General features: G+C 51.0%; 1 long non-coding RNA gene across 2 annotated transcripts in view; it reads left to right on the forward strand.

The window, feature by feature from the left end:
• Positions 1 to 5,246: 5,246 nt before the first annotated feature.
• LOC119961637 overlaps positions 5,247 to 22,950 on the forward strand; it is a 39,905-nt gene continuing 22,201 nt past the window's right edge. The window contains exons 1-2 of one of the 2 annotated variants that reach the window (XR_005459696.1): positions 5,247 to 5,313; positions 14,606 to 14,848. This is a non-coding gene — a long non-coding RNA (uncharacterized LOC119961637). Of the gene's footprint in view, positions 5,314 to 14,267; positions 14,849 to 22,950 lie in introns of those variants that run through there. The other variant, XR_005459695.1, reaches the window with a different exon arrangement.

Here is a 22,950-nt window from a genome sequence, read left to right on the forward strand (position 1 = left end):
TAGATTGTTGAAATCTGCATTAAAATAACAGCTGGAGGAACTTCACGGGAGCCTGGTAACTGCCGGGACAATTAAACAACAGTTTGATTCCCAGATAAAGAAGGATTGCGCAGTGATGAGACCATCAATTCACAATACACGTGATTAGAAGTGAACAGTGGTTTTAATAGTCTTACAACTGAGCCTGCCCGCGACGAGATGAACTGGCAGCAGGCTCACGACTGCAGAGCATTATACTTGCGGTTAGTGGGATGAGCCATGGACGGAGCCAAGGGTGGAGCCCAGTACAAACTCCTCATCTCCCCCTGTGGGCAGAGCCGCGCAATGGCTCGTATACAGAGCCCACAAGGACACAATACATATGATACAACAAAGTGTGAATTACTAGGTTTATAATTCACCACACCCAGCTACAGAATTCCACAGATTCTCTACCCTCTGATGGACGAAATGTCTCCTCATCTCTGTCCTAAATTTGAGACCTCTTACTCTGGGATTATGCCCTCTGGTCCTCGACTCTCCCACAAGAGGAAACAAGGTGATTTTTCAGGCTGTGTAACTGGTTAAAACTCTTTCCACAGTCAGTTCACTGGAACACTCTCACTCTGGTGTGTGTGGGTCTCTGGGCTTTTCCAGTCACACTGATGTTTGAAATCTCTTCCCACAGTCCGAACAGCCAAACACATTGACAGTTTGTGATATTTTGATCCTAATGAATTGAGTGACTGTCAGATCTTGATGTTATATTTGGTTCGAGTTGCCCAGCTGCCAATCCTCCCGTTCTAATGCCTGAAATAGAAGTTTACAAAAATGATCACTGTAAGAATGGGATAGAAATTCACAACAGATCATTCTAGTTTCTATCAAACCTTCTTTCCTCTCTTGCTTTCCCCAAGCATGTGGTCCAGTCAAAATAAAAGACCAAAATCAGCCAGAAGTCCCAAGAAAAGTGGAGGGAACCTTCCTAACTGAACCAGAATATTGTTCCCAGTGTCTCTGAAACACTCTGGGCGAAATTCTCCCCCCCCACGACGGGTGGGAGAATAGCGGGAGGGCCTTCCCGACTTTTTTGACGCCCTCACCGCTATTCTCCCCCCCCCCGCCGAAATCCCGACACGAATCGCTGCCGCCGTTTTTTTACGGCCGGCAGCGATTCACAGCTGTTAGAAGGGCCGAAGTCCCAGCCCTTTATGACCTTTTTACGAACGGCAAACACACCTGGTCCTGCCGTTCGTAAAAACGTCGTGACCACCTGGAAAAAAAATAACCATGGCACCGATTGGCACGGCAGTACCACGGCCGTGCCAAGGGTGCCATGGGCCCGCGATCGGTGCCCACCGATCGCGGGCAGCGGGCCCGATGCCCGCGCACTATTTGTCCTTCCGCCGCCCCGCAGTATCAATACGCGGGGCGGCTGAGGGGCAACCCGGACCGCGCATGCGCGGGTTTCGCGCAAAAACGCGATGACGTCACCCGCGCATGCGCGGGTGGAGTCTTCCCACCTGCGCATGCGCGGCTGACGTCATATGACGCGTCAGCCGGCGCTAAGTCCGACAAGCGGGCTTAACGATTTTCAATAAGCCCGACTTGTCGGAGCCTCCGACGTCGGGCTGCTAGCCCCGACGGGGGACCAGAATCGGTCCCCCGTCGGGAAGGGGCGCGATGCCGTAAAACCCGCCCGGGTTTTACGGCAGTTTGACGATTTCTCCCGTTTTGGGAGAATTTCGCCCTCTGTCCGCTGAGGTATCTACTGGTTGTGGATACCACATGCTCCCTCTGCAGGGCCACTGGGAATAGACAAGACACGGAACAGAAGTTGGCTTCCAGAGTAACCACCCACCCCCTCCATAATAATAATAATCTTTAATGTCACAAGTAGACTTATATTAACACTGCGATGAAGTTACTGTGAAAAGCCCCTAGTCGCCACATTCCGGCGCCTGTTTATGTACACAGAGAGAGAATTCAGAATGTCCAATACACCTAAGTCTTTCGGGACCTGTGGGAGGAAACCGGAGCACCTGGAGGAAACCCACAGAGAAAATGTGCAGACTCCGCACAGACCCAAGCTGGGCATCAAATCTGGGACCCTTCAACTGTGAAGCAACAGTGCTATCCACTGTGCTAACCTGCCGCCGATCCCAACCAGCTGCAATACACTGTTTTAACCAGACCCAAGAGTAGATTCAGGATGTCACGCTCGGCTCAAGGATACTAGATATTATAGACTGTAAGATCCAAAAACTCTGTCAAGATGGCTGCAATTTATCAGTTTATTATGGACATTAAACTGTGGGCAATATTCGATTCTGTGACCCATATTTAATTAAACACGGACCGTAATAAGGAAACTTTGCAGCCACCTGTGAAGTTTAAATGTCTCGTTGTGTCAGGATGAACCAGCTTTTGAGGAATATGAAATCTCTGGACTGTTGGTCTCCAAGTGCCATATTGAACACAAGAGAATGAACTTGAATTGGGACAGAGATAAGCGTGAGTGAGCATCGTAAACTGCTATTGCATCGGGGTGTTCTGGGTCTCAGAGTTTTAACCCTGCAGTTAATTGTCACGGATGCAGTGTAATATACCCTGAACAAACAAATGTGTGTGTGAGAAGCATCTGAAGCACCAGGAACCAGCTGAACCAGCAGAGCTGAATGTCTCCCAGTGCAGCCACAGGACTGACCTTATTCCAGCTTCGAAGCCCACCTGAGAACCAACCTCCTGGCTATTCACCTACAAGAAGCTTCAGAGCCTCGTGAGAATTATTTGTTTCTAAAAACGCTTCTCTCCAACTAAAGGATCAGCTCAACAAGAGGACAACTGGCCCGCAGCGAGATAAAGATTGCAGTCTACATTCCATTTTCATCATAACAGCGTCAACTTGATCTGTACCTAATTTCTGTGCATGTGTCAGTGAGTGTGAAAGAGAAGAGAGACTGAGATGTTCAAACATCCATAAAATAGTGTGATAATAAATAACGTTCTTTCCTTTAAAAATCACCAGTAAGCCTGCTGCTGAAATGTAATTTAAATAAAGAAATATCAAGCTGAGGGTAAGAAAATATCACACAAACATCCTGATAATGGACTGGAAAGGACCACGAAATGTAATCAAACGCTGTATAACCCCCATCAGGTAGCTATACAGAGGCTGCAGCCTCTCATACTGAATGTGTGCGTGATCCATATTCACCTCCAGGCCACAAACATCAGCTGCAGCCTGGGAGTGGGTGAGACATTTAAAAAACCTGTCGCAATGATTTGACAGATGGGCACTAGGACCCGGCTGGGAACAGAAAACTTCAGGCCCCGCCCACTAGCTGTTGCATCACGAAGACGCCAGCGCATGCGCTCTGCTTCCCCAAGCTGGCGGCTGTGACGCAGGGCCTGCTCCCGGGACAGAGAGCTGACTGGCGGTGATGTGACCTGAGGATCACCACACCTCAGGCAAGGGGCCAGGTTGGGAAGGCGGTGCCTTCAGGAATAACTGGGAAGTGATGTTTGGTCAGTTGCTGCAGTCTGTGTAGTGAAGGTGCTGTCACAGTGGTGTGAGGTAAGGAAGTACAGGATTATCACCCAGCAATTATGAATTAAGGGGAATGTAAATCCAGCTCCGGCTGCTTTCAGATTGGAAAGGGAGCTAAGGTGTGTCCTTAGACCAGCCTCCCGTACCAGCCTCCCCGGACAGGCGCCGGAATGTGGCGACTAGGGGCTTTTCACAGTAACTTCATTGAAGCCTACTCGTGACAATAAGCGATTTTCATTTTCATTTTTTCATAGAGCTGGTTAAAGTCCAACAGGTTTGTTTCAAACACGAGCTTTCGGAGCACTGCTTCTTCCTCAGGTGAATGGAAAGGTACATACCTACACACCTCTCCATTCACCTGAGGAAGGAGCAGTGCTCCGAAGGCTCGTGTTTGAAACAAACCTATTGGACATTAACCTGGTGTCAGACTTCTTACATCCCAGTCCAATGCCGGCATCTCCACATCCTTAGAACTGGTGAATGCTATGGCTTTGGTAGTTTCTCTATAGACTGAGAGCTGATCAGTAACAGGCCCGAGTTACCGGCCGCCATCTTTACAGAGGACAAGGTACCGCAGGGCGCAGATGCCAACTCTCCTGGATTGACTGACTGGAGTCTCCAGGATTTTATATTTTTTCATAAATTTAGAGTATCTAATTAATTTTATCCAATTAAGGGGCAATTTAGTGTGGCCAATCCACCTAACCTCCACATCTTTGGGATGTGGGGGGGGGGGGGGGGAACCCACGCAAACACGGGTAGAATGTGCAAACGCCACACGGACAGGATTGAACCTGGGTCCTCAGCGCCGTGAGGCATCAAGGATAGCCCACTGTGCTGCCCCCGGATTTTATTTTAATCATTTGTGGGAGTCACTGGCTGGTCCAACATTTATTGCCCATCCCTAATTTTCCTTGAACCGAGTGGCTTGCTTGGCCATCTCGGAGGGCATTTAAAGAGTCAACCACATTGCTGTGGTTTGGAATCGTGTCGGCCAGACCAGGTAAGGATGGCAGATTTTCTTTTCTCTTCATTCACGGGATGTGGGTGTCGCTGGCTGGGCCAGCATTCACTGCCCAGCCCTAATTGCCCCTGAACTGAGTGCATCTCAGAGAGCATTTTAAGAGTCAACCAGCTGACTGGATCTGGAGTCACATGTAGGCCAGACCAGGTAAGGATAGAAGATTTCCTTCACTGAAGGTTCAGGAGTGAACCAGATGGGTCTTTGCAATAATTGACAATGGTTTCATGCTCATCAGTAGACTTGCAATGAATTCAAATTTTACCTTCTGCCTTGGTGAGATAGATAACTAGGAAATCATTAGGACAGTGGAAAATATTTTTGCATCTTTGGAAAATGATTAGGACGGTAAAAAATGTTTTTTTGAACATTTCTCTTCAGCGGATATAAAAATATTGAAAATGGGATAAAGGTTGTTTGGCTGACAGTCAGACACTCTCCTGTAAGGTAATGAGTCCTTTTGCTTCCCAATTGGCCGAGGAAGGCAGTGTGTCACAAGGATGGACGTGTTGACCGATTAATGGCTGGAGGATGGGGGCAGGTAATGTGATCAAACCTCCAGGAATACATTTAATCAAAGTTGATGAGGAGAAAAATGTTGTGAATTTCTATCTTAAACTGACAGTGAGGTTTCTGTAAATTTACAGGATACTGGAAGTGAAGGTTTAACAGACGGGAAACGCAAACCAAACGTCACATCGCGATCTGACAGAGTCACTCAATTAATCAGAACCTGAATATCTGCAGCATCTGGGTGTGGAAGGTAAAAGGTTTGTCTGTTCTGTCTGTGAGGGAAGATTTCGGGTCTCAGTGTGACTGGAAAAGCCCCGAGATTCACAAACCCTGGTTAGACCAAACCTGGAGAACTGTGTTCAGTTCTGGGCAACAAACCTGAGGAAGGATAGAATGGCCTCCGAGGGAGTGTAGCACAGATTTACCTGAGTGATATCTGAACCCCCCGGGGTTAAATTACGAAACTAGATTGCACGAAAAAATCTGTCATTATGGGACAGAGAAAAGCATTTGGTCCATTGAGTCCATGCTAGCTCTCTAATCGGCATGGTAGCATAGTGGTTAGCACTGCTGCTTCACAGCGTCATGGACCCGTGTTCGATTCCCTGCTTGGGTCACCCGGGTTTCCTCCGGGTGCTCTGGTTTCCTCCCACAGTCCAAAGATGTGCGGGTTAGGTGGATTGGCCATGATAAATTGCCCTTAGTGATGAAAAAAAGTTTGGAGGGGTTACTGGGTTATGGGGATGGGGGGGAAGTAAGGGCTTAAGTGGATCGGTGCAGACTCGATGGGCCGAATGGCCTCCTTCTGCACTGTATGTTCCTTGTAAATATATCTAAGTCCCAGAAGATGTGCTTGCTAGGTGAATTGGACATGCTGAATTCTCCCTCAGTGTACACAAACAGGCGCCGGAATGTGGCGACTAGTGGCTTTTCACAGGAATTTCATTGCAGAGTTAACGTAAGCCTACTTCTGAGACTAATAAAGATTACTATTATTATCTGGAGCAATCCAGTCAGTCTAATTCTCCTCTATCTCTGCATCCTAACAGCTTTATTTCTCTCAGATTTCTATCCAATTAAAAAAAATTATTTGCTGGTGTCTATTTCTAAACTCCGTCAGAGGCAGCAAGGTTCAGGTCATTGCCACTGGCTGTGTAAAAATATTCTTCCTCATACCTCCTGGACCATTTACATGTATCAATACCGAGCAACGTAGAAAATAGAAGCTGGAGGCCATTTGGCCCTTGGAGCCTGCTCCACCATTCATTACGATCGGAGCTGATTAGGCTCAATACCCTAATCCCGCTTTCCCCATATTCTTTGATCCCCTTCACCCTAAGTGCTGTATCTAACTACTTCTTGAAAACATGAAATGTTTTGGTCTCAGTTCTTCCTGTGGCGACGAGTTCCACAGGTTCACCACTCCCTGGGTGAAGAAATTTCTCCTTACCTCTGTCCTAAATGGTCTGTCATAGAACACAGAACATACAGTGCAGAAGGAAGCAATTCGGCCCATCGAGTCTGCACCGACCCACTTAAGTCCTCACTTCCACCCTATCCCAGTAACCCAATAACCCCATCTAACCTTTTTACACTAAGGGCAATTTAGCATGGCCAATCCACCTAACATGCACATCTTTGGACTGTGGGAGGAAGTCGGAGCATCCGGAGGAAACCCATGCAGACACAGGGAGAACGTGCAGACTCCGCACAGACAGTGACTCAGCGGGGAATCGAACCTGCGACCCTGGCGCTGTGAAGCCACAGCTAACCACTTGTGCTGCTCGTGCTATCCCGTATCTTCAGACTGTGACCCTGGGTTCTGGACACACCCACCATTGGGAACATCCTTGCTGAATCTACTCTGTCTAGCACTGTTAGAATTTTATAGGTTTATTTTTTTAAATATAAATTTAAAGCGCCCAATTCTGTTTTTCCCCAATTAAGGGGTAATTTTCACATGGCAAATCTACCTGCCCTGCACATCTTTGGGTTGTGGGGGTGAGACCCAAACAGACACAGGGAGAAAGTGCAAACTCCGCACGGACAGTGACCCAGGGCCGGGATCGAACCTAGGTCATTGGCGACATGAGGCAACCGTGCTAACCACTGCACCATCGTGCAGCCCACATTTTATAGGTTTCTACGAGATCCCCCCTCATTCTTCTGAACTCCAGTAAATACAATCCTGACCGATTCAATCTCTCATACATCAGACCCTCCTATCCCAGGAATCAGTCTGGTAAACCTTTGCTGCAATTCCTCTTTAGCTGGATCATCTTTCCTCAGATAAGGAGACTAATACGGCACACAATATTCCAGCTGTGGCCTCCACAAGGCCCTGTATAATTGCAAGACATCCCTGCTCCTCGACTCAAATCCTCTTGCTATGAAGGCCAGCAAACCATTTGCCTTCTTTACCGCCTGCTGTACCTGCATGCTCACATACAAACTAGGAGCAGGCCACTCGGCCCCTTGAGCCTGCTCCTTACATACTAACTAGGAGTCGGCCCCTCAAGCCTGCTCCTTACACACAAACTAGGAGCCGGCCCCTCGAGCCTCCTCCTAACACACAAACTAGGAGTCGGCCCCTCGAGCCTGCTCCTTACACACAAACTAGGAGTCGGCCCCTCGAGCCTGCTCCTTACATACAGACTAGGAGTCGGCCCCTCGAGTCTGCTCCTTACACACAAACTAGGAGTCGTCCCCTCGAGCCTGCTCCTTACACACAAACTAGGAGTCGGTCCCTCGAGCCTGCTCCTTACACACAAACTTGGAGCCGGCCCCTCGAGCCTGCTCCTTACACACAAACTATGAGTCGGCCCCTCGAGCCTGCTCCTTACACACAAACTAGGAGTCAGTCCCTCGAGCCTGCTCCTTACATACAAACTAGGAGTCGGCCTCTCGAGCCTGCTCCTTACATACAAACTAGGAGTCGGCCTCTCGAGCCTGCTCCTTACATACAAACTAGGAGTCGGTCCCTCGAGCCTGCTCCTTACATACAAACTAGGAGTCGGCCCCTCGAGCCTGCTCCTTACATACAAACTAGGAGTCGGTCCCTCGAGCCTGCGCCTTACACACAAACTAGGAGTCGGCCCCTCGAGCCTGCTCCTTACACACAAACTAGGAGTCGGCCACTCGAGCCTGCCCCTTACACACAAACTAGGAGTCGGCCCCTCGAGCCTGCTCCATCATACAATAATTTTAACCTCAACTCCACATTCCTGCCGACCCCGATAACCTTTCACCCCCTTGCTTATCGAGAATCTATCCATCTCTGCCTTAAAAAGTTTCAAAGGCTTGACTTCCACTGCATTTTAAGGATGCAAGTTCTAAGTCATAGAATCCCGACGGTGCAGAAGGAGCCCAAGTTAGCACCAACCTTCCAAAAAACACCCCTCCCCATCCCACCCTCCCCCATCCACATATCCCACCCAATTTGCACATCCTTGGAGATGAAGGGGCAATTTAGCACCTAACTTGCAAATCTTTGAACTGTAGGAGGAAACCGGAGCACCCGGAGGAAACCCACACAGACACGAGGAGAATGTGCAAACTCCACACAGTCACCCAGGGTCGGACGTGAACCTGGGTCCCTGGTGCTGTGAGGCAGCAGTGCTAAGCACTATGCCACCCCCTGTCTTTCAACCCTCAAGAGGAAAAAAAAATCCTTATTCCCATCTGAAATGGGTGACCCCTCACTTTGCAACAGTGACCTCCTTGTTCCAGATTCTTCCACACGAGGGAACATCCTCTCCACATCCACCCTGTCAAGACCCCTGAGGATCTTATATAGTTCAATCCAGGTTTTACACAAAACTTTAAATCTGTGTCTCGGCTGCTTGTACAATCAGTGAATGGAAACAGAGTTTCTTTGTTCACCCGATGGAAATCTGACATAATCTTGTGTCCCTGAATCAAATCTCCCCTCAACCTCCTTTGCTGGAACCATTCTGGTAAATCTCTGCACCTTCTCCAAGAACCTTCACATCCTCCTGAAGAGTGGTGACCAGAGCTTTATAAAGATTCATAGAATAGAATTAGAACCATAACATTCCGACAGTGCAGAAGGAGGCCATTCAGCCCATCGAGTCTGCACCAACTCTGAAAGGGCACCCTGTCTAGGCCCACACCCCTACCCTGTCCCTGTAACCCCATAGCCCCACCTAACCTGCTCATCCCTGGACACTAAGGGGTAATTTATCAAGGCCAATCCACCTAACTTTCCCTTCTTTGGACTGTTGGAGGAAACCTGAGCACCGGGTGGACACCCACACAGACACAGGGAGAAAGTGAAAACTCCACAGTCACCAAGGCTGGAATTGAACCCGGGTCCCTAGCGCTGTGAGGCAGCAGTGCTAATCACTGTGCCACCAGGAGCATAGTTTTGGTATCAATATTACTGTTTATGAAGCTCAAGATCAAATTTGCTTTGCCAACTACTCTCTAAGTCTTGTAGATAAACAAAATCCCTCTTCACCACTTTCTCTCGCCTCCCAAAGAGGCCAGTTGGGTTTTTCTGACAATCCAGAAGTTTAAATGGTCACTTTTTCCCAGTGCCGGTCCCACAAATGACCAGATTCATTCAGCTCAATTTCACAACCTGCCTTTGTGTTTTTGTGGGTTCTCTCTCACTCCCTATTTTCTGTTTTCAATCAGTTTCACAGGGTGTTCGAAGCGGAGGCCCCAAAGTCCGGAAACCCAGACCAAGCATCACATCAGGATCTGACAGAGCCCTCAATTTATCATATCCTGAATATCATCGGAATATCATTGAGCATGGAAGCAAAAAGCATCGTTCACAGTGGGGAGAAACCGTACACGTGTTGTGAGTGTGGACGAGGATTCACTCGATCATCAGGCCTCACAAGCCACAAATGCAGTCACACTGAGGAGAAACCTTGGAAGTGTGCGGACTGTGGGAAAGGATTCACTGTCCCATCCAAGCTGGAAACACATCGACGCAGTCACACTGGGGAGAGACCGTTCATCTGCTCCAAGTGTGGGAAGGGATTTATTCATTCATCCCACCTGCTGAGTCACCAGCGAGTTCACACTGATGAGAGACCGTTTCAATGTCCAGACTGCGGGAAGTGCTATAAAAGTTCTGGGGAACTGATGTGCCATCAACGTGTTCACACTGACGAGAGACCGTTTAGGTGCTCTCACTGCGGGACTGGGTTCAGAAGATCATCTGAACTCACTGTACATCAGCGAATTCACACTAGAGAGAGACCATTTACCTGCTCCGAGTGTGGGAAGGGATTCATTCAGTCAACCAACTTGCTGACACATCAGCGAAATCACACTGGGGAGAGACCGTTCACCTGCTCAGAGTGTGGGAAGGGATTCACTTGGCCATCTGCTCTGTCCACACACCAGTGAGTTCACACTGGGGAGAGACCATTCACCTGCTCCGTGTGTGGGAAGGGATTCACTCAGTCATCCCAACTGCTGAGTCACCAGCGAGTTCACACTGATGAGAGACCGTTCCAATGTCCTGACTGTTGGAAGTCCTATAAACGTTCTGGGGATCTGATTCGCCATCAACGTGTTCACACTGACGAGAGACCGTTCATGTGCTCTCACTGTGGGACTGGGTTCAGACACTCATCGAATCTCACTGTACATCAGCAAATTCACAATGGGGAGAGGCCATTCACCTGCGACAAGTGTGGGAAGAGATTCACTCAGTCATCCAACCTGCAGACACACCAGCGAGTTCACACGACAGAGAGACCATTCACCTGCTCCGAGTGTGGGAAGGGATTCACTCAGTCATCCTCCCTGCGGAAACACGAACGAGGCCACAAGTAACCACAGTGATTGGATTTTACTGTTCCTCGCATTCAGGATTGAACCATGTTCATTTGGGTCTCTTTATCCTGATAACAATTCCAGCCCATTTACAGGGACCTTGTGATTTTGCAAAAAGGAATTATTTGAAACATTTTTTGCCAGGGGCATAATACACTGACGTTATGGGACAAACTTTAGACAACACTTGGGGCAATTCTCCTCTGTTCTTTATGTGTTCAGAAACCCCTTCTCAAGAACGTAATTTCCGTAGATTATCAGCTCTGAACAATAAATTAGGTAATGATATCTGGCCACTAGGTGGCACTTAGAACTTTGACAACTGCATTGCTGCAGAAAAAGCGATTTGGGAAAAAAACACAGCCTTCAAATGGAAAGCTTTAATTTCAGAATGAAAGAAACAGTCCACTAAACGCCACGAGCAATCACTCTTGATGAGTTGGAGGGATAACGCCCGCAGAAAAGGGATTGATGAGTGTGTGCACGGTAAAGTAAAAAATTGGGAAACTTTAAAATTGGAATGTGAGCTTTGGGATAGAAAACATGAAAACACTAACAGCAATTCGGCAATAAGAGACCTCCTACCACGAGGCAAGTTGGGCTAGCCCACGGGTTAAACGAACGGAGGATCCTTCCAGTTGCTCTGGCATCCCAATGTTTCCCTTTTCAGGCGACACTGGGGAAGAGGAGGAGTTGACCCATAGACCTCCCCTATGTCCAGCCTCCCCCTTACGGACCCTCCGCCAATTAAATTTCCGCTGCAACATCTCCCGTCGCATCACCCACTCGTTCGCAAACTCAACTCCTAAATATGGAACAGCCTTTCACCTCTGTTAATCAGGCTCTTCGTGATTTGTCACTTCAACCTACGGAGGAGGAGCCTTTCCTGCCACCACCTCCTCCCACAAATTATCCCATTAGGAGCGTCATCAACCCACATGTGGGTGACAATGACGAGCCATTCATAGAGGTTTGGCAGGCTTTTAAACCTCAGGAGCTTTGTTTAATCATGTCCCAGTGTCCCTCCTGCAAAACTGACCCAGAAGGGTTCATTGAATTTTTGAGACGACGGTGCTACCATGTACGGTGCTACCGCACGTGATCAACATTCACTGATTCATTCATCACTTCCCCCCTGAAATAGGGGAGAAGTGGAAAAATGAATTAGGACTTCATGGCGACACGTGGACTGCCTTCAGCGCCGCAGACCAAACTGAGGACGATCATCGTACCTTAATGTTCCCGGCTCCAAAACGGGCTCTCCGTAAACCCGTTGATATCGCCAAACTTCTGGAGTGTACCCCTACGACTAAGGAAGATGGTCCAGACTTTTTTGACTGCTTCTGCAGCGTGTACACTCTTTTTACTCTGGTGACCTTGCTTTCAATGCAGGAAATCAGTCTCCCCAATTTAACGCTCTACTAATGCAGGTATTGCCTGACCGGGTAGCATCCAGTATTAAAATTAATAATATGGACTGGTCTAATAATTCAAAATCTCAAATGAAACGAGCTGTTTCTTATTACTGGAGCAACGGCCGCAACCAGGAGACCCGTTATTAAGACAATATGCCGAGAATTAAATCCGAATTTGTCCAACGTCCCTCTCAAAGAAGACATCCTAAAGGTCAAAACTCTCAGACAGATTTGCGTTACTATCGTCCAGACTGCGCTGATCCTCCTGAATTTGGTTACCGTCCGCAGGCTCCTACTGCACACACGGAGGATTTCGACAGTGCTCCTCCGCGCCGTCCTTCAGCAAAATACAATGTCACTTGCTTCAACTGCCCACGGCCAGGCCACTACGCTAGGGATTGCCCATCACCCCGACGACAAGGTAGATTTCACCCTGTCGGCAGACACCCTTCACTGCCTCTAACCCCTATTGACTAGCCCGACCGAACTTTCCGGTCCTTTCAGCGGACCACTCTGACGAGTCCACAGCTACGATTTACATAGAAGGCGTGCCCATCTCCTTTTTGATTGACACGGGTGCTATTTATTCTACATTGGATTGGACATTAGTTCTGAAGCATAGATTTCCCCTTTCTGATAACCATGTGGAATTTGCTGGTTTTATGGGGGAAAGTGCTATTTACCCACTTACGAAGCCGAGGGCCGGGAATGTTGCATTCCTTTCACGGTTACCCGGGTCCTTGGCGTTAACCTCGCAGGGCGTGACTTGCTGTGTCCCTTACAGGTGGAGATAGTTTGCCTCGATAATGGCACAGCCATCTCACCTATCCCACAAGCCCAACTTTGGAACTTACCACTTTTCACTGCCCCACAGTGGTGGTCGATTGATTTTGATCCCTCCCACTTTTCACCTCCCTTAAATATTCCTCATCCACATGCTACGACTCTATGCTACGATCATACGGGATGCTCAACTAAATTGGAGAGCATTTACCAAGAAGCCCCGGGGTCTCTACAATCCGTTTCCTTTGTCGGCATGGCTGAGGGAAAGGAAAGTTCTGCCTTTCTTGTTGAGGTACCCCATGGCCTGTGGCATCAGTCCGGACTCGTATCACCCCACGTGACCCTTACTGTCAATGAAGGCTACAGTGCCAAATCCTTGGGATTTCTGGCAGCCGCAATACGCCGACATGCTGATCCTTACAGCAAAGCAAACCTTCCCCAACGGCAAGGAGGGAATGGTACAGCTGCTCCTGAAAACATGGTGGCACCCAGATTTGAATACAGCAGCGCAAACGTGGCTGGATCGATGCCTCATTTTCATGAAACATAGAACATAGAACAGTACAGCACAGAACAGGCCCTTCGGCCCTCAATGTTGTGCCGAGCCATGATCACCCCACTCAAACCCACATATCCGCCCTATACCCATAACCCAACAACCCCCCCCCCCCCTTAACCTTACTAATTAGGACACTACGGGCAATTTAGCATGGCCAATCCACCTAACCCGCACATCTTTGGACTGTGGGAGGAAACCGGAGCACCCGGAGGAAACCCACGCACACAGGGGGAGGACGTGCAGACTCCACACAGACAGTGACCCAGCCGGGAATCAAACCTGGGACCCTGGAGCTGTGAAGCATTTATGCTAACCACCATGCTACCCTGCTGCCCCTAAGGGTAAAGGTATTAAATGCTCGCCAGGAACCACTCCCTTGCCAGATGGCCCTTTTGCTTGTATACAGCTTGATTTTATTAAATTACAGTACAGTGCTACAAATATTGTTTAGTATTAATCAATGTGTTTAGTAAATGAATTGAAGCCTTTCCCACCACAAATTGTACTGCACATACAGTGGTGAAGTTGTTGTTAACAGAAGTTATTCCTCGCTTTGGGGTACCCAAATGGTGAGCTCAGACAACGGACCACATTTTGTGGCTCGAATCAATACTGAACTGTGCGAAGCACTCGCAATCAAACAGCAATTGCACTGCATGGATCACCCGCAGGCAGCAGGAATGATGGAAAGAGCCAACGGGACTTTAAAAGAAAAATTATCTAAATTGACTGAAGAAATTGGGTTAAATTAGCTAAAGGTATTACCCTTGGCGCTGTTTCACATGGGGGTGATTCCACATTCGCGGACCGGACCGTCGGCTGCAGAGATAGTCTATGGTCGGCCAATGAGGACTCCCTGGGATGCCAACGAAAAACCCTTGGAGGGCGTCGACCTCCATGTGATGGGTGAACAAATGCAGAACTATTTAAAGCAATTAACACTTTCTCTGAGGTTTCTCCACTCACAGGTGAAACAGGCGCATCTCCCAGGGACAACAGGGACAGCCGTCCTTCGATATCCAGTAATCAAACCCGGAGATTACGTATTGGTGAAAAATTGGGACAGAAAGAATCTAGGACAACGCTGGAGTGGACCTTTCCTGGTACGACTGACGACAGCAACTTCGGTCAAGCTTGAAACGAAATGCATCTGGAGCAGCAAATACAATAAACCCAAGTGAAGGAAGTGCAAGTGTTTGGGGTCTTGAAAGGTGAGGAAGGAGGATGTAAAGGGGCAGAAGTTACTCCCTGTGCGATTGTAAAGGAAGGTGACATGGGAAGGAGATGGGGAGTTGGCCTAATGGGAGGAGTGGACCTGATGTCACAGATGGAGCGGTGCCTGTGGAATGCTGACAGGGGTGAGGAGAAGATGTGTTTAGTGTTAGCATGGTGCTGCAATGGTGAAAGTGGTGGAGGATGATCCTTTGAAGGTGGAGGCTGGTGGGGTGGAAATTGAGGACAAGAGGGACACTGTCATGTTTATGGGAGGGGAGGGAAGGGATGAGGGCACAGATCTGGTAGATGGGTCAGACAAAGTTGAGTATCCTGTCAACCATAGTAGATGGGTTTGGGGGAACATCTTAGCTAAGGACAATGCAGACATGTCAGCAGCACCATTTTCAAAAGAGGCATCATCAGAACAGATGCAGCAGGGTTGGAAATTCTGGGAGAATGGGAAAGAGTCCTTACAGGAAGAATGGTATGAGGAGCTGTAGCCGAGATAGCTGTGGGAGTCAGTGGGCCTGTAATGAATATTGGTGGTCAGAGTATCAGTGGAAACAAATTCAGAGAAGTCAAGCAAGAGAAGTGGAAGTGTCAGAGATGGACCAAGTGAGTCAGCATGGTTTAATGAAGGGTAAATCGTGTTTGACTAATTTGCTAGAGTTCTTTGAAGATGTTGCAAGCCATGTGGGTAATAATGATCTTGTGGATGTTGTATATCTGGACTTCCAGAGAGCATTTGATAAGGTGCAGCATAAAATATACACGGTAGGATCACTCGGGATTAAGGGTAATTTATTAGCCTGGATAGTGTACTGGCTAACCAGCAGAAGGCAGGCAGTTGGGATAAATAGGTCATTTTCTGGTTGGCAAGATGTAACCAGCGCCGGCCCTAGGGTTGCTGGCGCCCCGGGCAAGCTGAACTTCAGCGCCCTTGGTGGGGGGGGGGGGGGGCCTGGTGGGGCAGGGCCTGTGGGGCCCTGGGGGGGGTCGGGGCCTGGGGGGGGCGGGGGTGGACCCGCGGGGGGGGCGGACCCGCGGGGAGGGCAGACCCGAGGGGGGGGGGCGGACCCGAGGGGGGGGGCGGACCCGCGGGGGGGGGGGGGGGAGCGGACCGAGACCGAGGGGGGAGCGGACCGGGGGGGGGGGACCGCCCTGGGGGAGGGCGGCCACAGCGGGGGAGGGCGGCCACCGCGCATGCGCTGGTTGGCACCGGCCCAACTGCGCATGCGCGGGACCCGAGTCTGGCGCCCCCTAGCACATGGCGTCCCGGGCGACTGCCCGAGTTGCCGGTGCCTTGAGCCGGCCCTGGATGTAACTAGCAGGGTGCCACAGGATTGAGTTCTCGGGCCCCAACTATTTTCAATCTACATCAATAACTTGGATTTCGGGATAGAAGGTACAAGAGCCAAATTTGCAGATGGTGCTAAAATAGGGGGATAGTAAATTGCAATAAAGAAATAGTACATTTTCAAATGAACATTGAACATAGAACATACAGTGCAGAAGGAGGCTATTCGGCCCATCGAGTCTGCACCAACCCGCTTAAGCCCTCAATTACATCCTATTCCCGGAACCCAATAACCTCTCCTAACCTTTTTGGTCACTAAGGGGAATTTATCATGGCCAATCCACCTAACCTGCACACCTTCGGACTGTGGGAGGAAACAGGAGCACCAGGAGGAAACCCACGCTGACACGAGGCGAACATGCAGACTCCGCACAGTGATCCGCTTGTGATCCTACAGAATGAGCTGCCAGCATTTCAACTTTGGGGCAGGGGGTGGAGACGGGAATCTGTATTCCTCGTCTGATTCTCACGCTCGGAACGATCTGCCCGGACTGCACGTGGAACAATACTTTTCACCGCACCTCGGTACCGGCGACAATAAATTCAAATCGATCCGTCAAAGGGCCGGCACGGGCGCAAGGGGCCGACTGGCCTCCCGTCGCCGCCGTGACGCTCCGGCTCACCCAGCAGCAGGTTGACCCACTTTGAGGCCTAACGTCAATATTAAAGCAGCACAGTAAATCAGGCGGGGCGGGAAACCCGTCCCCAGCGGGAAACCCGCCTGACTGGGTTAAAATCACGCCCCATTCCCCCCCCCCCCCCCCCCCCCCCCCTTTGGCCGTGTATCCAGAATCATCCCCACCCCTTTTCCCTTTCCCTCTCTGTTTCCTCGAGTGTCGAATTTCCATCAAAAGTGTCTGTTTGTGCGGATGGGCTGTTCGACTGAGCGGGGCATCGCCGGCATGGAGGGCGCATGCGCAAGTACCGGCACCCGCCCGGGTCCGGTGGGAGAGGCGCATGCTCGGCGCGCGCTTGCCGGCACCACCGGGACCGGCGCATGCTCGGTGCGCGCGTTCGTGTGGAGGGTTGGTGGGGGACGCTCGCGTCCCTTTTAAAAGTCAACGGCTGGGCCCGGTGGCGTCGCAAGAAGGGGGCGGGTCCGGGCGATGTCACAATCGGCGGAGTCCCCTCCCTCAGTCCCGCGCCCTCGGACGCATGCGCGGTCATGGCAGTGGCCCGAGGAAGGCGGCGCCGGCCGGCGAGGGGGAGGCGCTCCGTCGCCGCCGTTCAGAGATCAAAAAGGTAGAAAGGTTGTGGGGCCCCGCCCACTCGTGAATTCCCTCCTCTTGTCACTGACTCGCAAAGCTCTTTGATTGCCCGTCACGGGACCATCTCTCCCATTTAAAGGGGAGGTTCCTCTGGCCCCCGCCGCCTTAAAGGGGAGGTTCGCCAACTGTCGGCCATTTTGTTTTCCTTTTGGCCACAGCATTTATTCTCCCCCCCCCCCCCCCCCCAAACACACCTACACAGTGAGGATATATATAAATATACAACAGGCAGGTCTGATTATAGAATTTACAGCGCAGGAGGCCATTCGGCCCATCGAGTCTGCACCGGCTCTTGGAAAGAGCTCCCTACATAAGAACTAGGAGCAGAAGTAGACCATCCGGCCCTTCGAGCTCCACCATTCTATAAGATCACGGCTGATCTTTTCCTGGTCTCAGAACCACTTACCCGCATTCTCGCCATATCCCGTAATTCCTTTATTTTTCAAAAACAAATCTACCGTATCTTTAAATATATTCAATGAAGTAGCGGCTACTACTCCTTTCGGTAGGGAATTCCATACTTTAACCACCCTCTGAGTGAAGAAGTTCCTCCTTGATTCAGTCCTAAATCTGCTGCCCCTAATCTTGAGGCTATGCCGGCTTGTCCTACTTTCACCTACCAGTGGAAACATCCTTTCTACTTCTATCTTATCCATTCCCTTCAAAGTTTTATATGTTTCTATTAGATCCCCCCTCAACCTTCTGAATTCCAGTGAATATAATCCCAACCTACTCAACCTCTCCTCATACGATAACTCCGGAATCAGCCTAGTGAACCTCCTCTGCACCCCCTCTAGTGCTAGCACATCCTTTCTCAAGTGTGGAGACCAAAACTGCACACAGTATTCCAGCTGTGGCCTCACCAAAGTTCGATACAACTCCAACATGGCCTCCCTGCTTTTGTAATCGATGTCTCGATTGATAAAGGCGAGTGTCCCATGTGCCTTTTTCACCAGCCTATTAACCTGCCCTCCTGCCTTCAGATATCTTTGGACAAACACGCCCGAGGTCACTTTCCTCCTCGGACATTCCCAGTATCAGGCCATTCGTTGAACACTTCCCGGTCACATTACTCCTTCCAAAGTGCATCGCCTCGCACTTTTCAGGGTTAAATTCCATTATCTGCCCAGTTGACCATCCCGTCTCCATCCTCCTGCCACCCAAGACCCTCAACCTCACTGTTAACCACCCGGCCAATCTTTGTGCCATCTGCAAACTTACTGATCTTACCCCCCCCCCCCCCCCCCGCACAGTCACCTATGCCGTTTAGAAAATGACACAACAATAGAGGCCCCAGCACAGATCCCTGCGATTTGCGTGACGCCAGAGGAATGCTTTTCCATGGAGACAAGATCCCCACCAACGTCAGGGACAATGTCGCCTCTGTGCACCGGAATTGAGTGCCTGCTGGAACTGGGTGTGGGCGGTGAGGCGGGAGGGGATTGTTGCGGAGGATTTCAGCTGGGGTTACGGCGATCGTGACAGCCCAGACACAGCCCATCCGCTGTGCCGGCGTCTTCTACCCCACACGGGCCTCCTCTCACACCGCCCTCCCCCACCCCGCCCACTCACACCGCCCCCCCCCCCCCCCCTCCCCCCCCGCCCAATCAGCATATCCTTCTTCCCCGGTGGGTGCATCGAATCACGGAATCCCGCAGCGCAGCCGTTGGGCCCATCAGTCTGCACCCACCCTCTGAAAGAGCGCCCCTGTCTTGGCCCACTCCCCCCGCCCTATTCCCGTAACCCAACCTAATCTTTTGGACACTTAAAGGAGCAATTTATCACGGCCGATCCACCTAACATCAGGGGCTGGTTTAGCACAGTGGGCAAAACAGCTGGCTTGCAATACAGAACAAGGCCAGCGGCGCGGGTTCAATTCCCTTACCGGCCTCCCCAAACAGGCTCCGGAATGTGGCGACTAGGGGCTTTTCACAGTAACTTCATTTGAAGCCGGCTTGTGACGATAAGCGATTATTATTATTAATCTGCACATCGTTGGACGGTGGGTGGAAACTGGAGCACCCGGGGGAAACCAACGCAGATACAGGGGGAGAACGTGCAGACTCCGCCACAGACAGTGACCTGCAACGGTAATGGGACCCGGGTCCCTGGTGCCGTGAGGCAGCAGTGCTGTTCCCTGTGCCACTCATCCAGCTGCCCTTTCTGTGGCCACAAAATCGCCTGATCCACCCCCCCCCCCCCCCCTCCCCCCCCCCCCCCCCACCCCCACTCCCTGCAGAGGTTCCAGTGAGACCCTGCCACCTGCACCCCTGTTCAAAGGCCCCGGGGCCCTTGCCCCAGTAAACATTGGCCAGTTTCTCGCCCAGCCTCCATTTTGAAGTCATCGGAAGGGTAGGCCTTGTCTGGAGGAAGCCTGGATAGTAACAGACTTAGATCTCGGACGATACATGGGGAAGGGGGTTGAGGGGGAGGGGAGACACAAGATGGACTAGCCAGGGTTGGGTGGAGATACCATCAGCAGCCACATAAAGTTGATTCGAGGGTGAACTGGCTGCGGGGAGGGAGGGCTCAGGAGTCGCGGGGGCCGTGTTCCCCGCCCAAATTGGGGGTGGGGAGAGATGAGAGACCCTGTCAACGGCGTATCCTGGCCATTACTTCAAAAGCAGCCGGGTCCCTCGCCGGCCCCTTCCCTCATTTAGGGAGCAGAACTACCCCTTAAAAAATCGAGAAACAAACCAAAGGAAGTTGGGTAAATGCTTAAAGAAGAAGAGGAAAAAAAAAATCGGGCGTTCCGAGGAAAGAGTGGGCAGCGTGGGGCCACGCGGATCACCCACCGAAAGAACTGGCACAGATTTGATGGGCCGAGTGGCCTACCTGTGCTGTACCGTTCTACGATTTTGGTTTTATTCGTCGCTGGCAAGGTCTGTGTTCACTGTGCACCCGTAATCACCGACTTGAGTGGCTTGCTGGGCCATTTGAGAGCGAATCTGGAGGGACAGAAGGCAGAGAGTTGGGATAAAAGGTTCTTTTTCGGAATGGCAACCGGTGACAAGTGGTGTCCCGCAGGGTTCAGTGTTGGGGCCACAGCTGTTCTCTTTATATATTAACGATCTAGATGACGGGACTGGGGGCATTCTGGCCAAGTTTGCCGATGATACAAAGATAGGTGGAGGGGCAGGTAGTATTGAGGAGGTGGGGAGGCTGCAGAAAGATTTAGACAGTTTAGGAGAATGGTCCAAGAAGTGGCTGATGAAATTCAACGTGGGCAAGTGCGAGGTCTTGCACTTTGGAAAAAAGAATAGAGGCATGGACTATTTTCTAAACGGTGACAAAATTCATAATGCTAAAGTGCAAAGGGACTTGGGAGTCCTAGTCCAGGATTCTCTAAAGGTAAACTTGCAGGTTGAGTCCGTAATTAAGAAAGCAAATGTAATGTTGTCATTTATCTCAAGAGGCTTGGAATATAAAAGCAGGGATGTACTTCCGAGGCTTTATAAAGCACTAGTTAGGCCCCATTTAGAATACTGTGAGCAATTTTGGGCCCCATACCTCAGGAAGGACATACTGGCACTGGAGCGGGTCCAGCGGAGATTCACACGGATGATCCCAGGAATGGTAGGCCTAACATACGATGAACGTCTGAGGATCGTGGGATTATATTCATTGGAGTTTAGGAGGTTGAGGGGAGATCTAATAGAAACTTACAAGATAATGAATGGCTTGGATAGGATGGACGTAGGGAAGTTGTTTCCATTAGCAGGGGAGACTAGGACGCGGGGGCACAGCCTTAGAATAAAAGGGAGTCACTTTAGAACAGAGATGAGGAGAAATTTCTTCAGCCAGAGAGTAGTAGGTCTGTGGAATTCATTGCCACAGAGGGCGGTGGAGGCCGGGACATTGAGTGTCTTTAAGACAGAAATTGATAAATTCTTGATTTCTCGAGGAATTAAGGGCGATGGGGAGAGAGCGGGTAAATGGAGTTGAAATCAACCATGATTGAATGATGGAGTGGACTCGATGGGCCGAATGGCCTTACTTCCGCTCCTATGTCTTATGGTCTTATGGACATGTGGCCCAGACACGAGTAAGGACGGCAAGATATCTGCTTCCCCCCAAAAGGGATGTCGGTGAACCAGGTGGGTTTAGAAAACCTTCTAGAACATAGAACATACAGTGTAGAAGGAGGCCATTCGGCCCATTGAGTCTGTACCAACCCACTTAAAGACCTCACTCCCACCCTATCCCCGTAACCCAATAACCCCATCTAATCTTTTGGACACTGAGGGCCATTTAGCACGGCCAATCCACCTAACCTGCACATCTTTGGACTGTGGGAGGAAACTGGAGCACCCGGAGGATAACCACGCTGACACTGGGAGAACGTGCAGACTCCGCACAGACAGTAACCCAGCGGGAAACCCAACCTGGGACCCTGGAGCTATGAAGCAACAATGCTAGCCCACTGTGCTACCGTGCCACCCTTTATTCAACGACAGTCGGCGACGGCTCCGTGGTCTTTTCATTCTAGATTGAACTCGAAGAACGTGCCTGGAGTGGGGTGTGGGACTTCAAACCGGGGGGGGGGGGGGGCTCCCGTCCGCCATCCAGCGACACCACCACCAACCTCACCCCCTCCCCTCGTCGTGTCATCGAAAACCCGTGTCGCCGCTTGATCTTCTCCGGGGAGGACGCAGTTGCCTTCGGGGAGGTCACCGATCTGCGCATGCGTGAGACGCTCCTTGCTTGTAAGTTAGGCGAAGTCAGAGGGGCAGGGGGCAGAGACGGGAATCTGTATTCCTCCATTGATTCCCACGTCCGGAACGATCTGCCCGGACTGCACGTGGAACGATACTTTTCACCGCACCTCGGTACCGCCGACAAATCCAAATCGATTCGTCAAAGGGCCGGCACGGGCGCGAGGGGCTGACTGGCCTCCCGTCGCCGCCGTGACGCTCCTGCTCACCCAGCAGCAGCAGGTTGACCCACTTTGAGGCCTAACGTGAATATTATAGCAGCACAGTAAATCAGGCGGGGCGGGAAACCCGTCCCCAGCGGGAAACCCGCCTGACTGGGTTAAAATCGCTCCCCATTCCCCCCCCCCCCCTCCCTTTGGCCGTGTATCCAGAATCATCCCCACCCCTTTTCCTCTCTGTTTCCTCGAGTGTCGAATTTCCATCAAAAGTGTCTGTTTGTGCGGATGGGCTGTTCGACTGAGCGGGGCATCGCCGGCATGAAGGGAGCATGCGCGAGTACCGGCACCCGCCCGGGTCCGGTGGGATAGGCGCATGCTCTGTGCGCGCTGGCCGGGACCGGCGTATGCTCGGTGGTGCGCGCTGGCCGGCACCACCGGGTTCGGCGCATGCTCGGTGCGCGTGTTCGTGTGGGCGGTTGGTGGGGGACGCTCGCGTCCTTTTTAAAAGTCAACAGCTGGGCCCGGTGGCGTGGCAAGGGGTCGGGTCCGGGCGATGTCATAATAGGTGGAGGCCCCGCCCTCAGCCGCGCCCCCTCGGAC

Source organism: Scyliorhinus canicula, unplaced genomic scaffold (assembly GCF_902713615.1).
Source record: "Scyliorhinus canicula unplaced genomic scaffold, sScyCan1.1, whole genome shotgun sequence".
In the NCBI taxonomy this organism is placed as follows: Eukaryota; Metazoa; Chordata; class Chondrichthyes; order Carcharhiniformes; family Scyliorhinidae; genus Scyliorhinus; species Scyliorhinus canicula.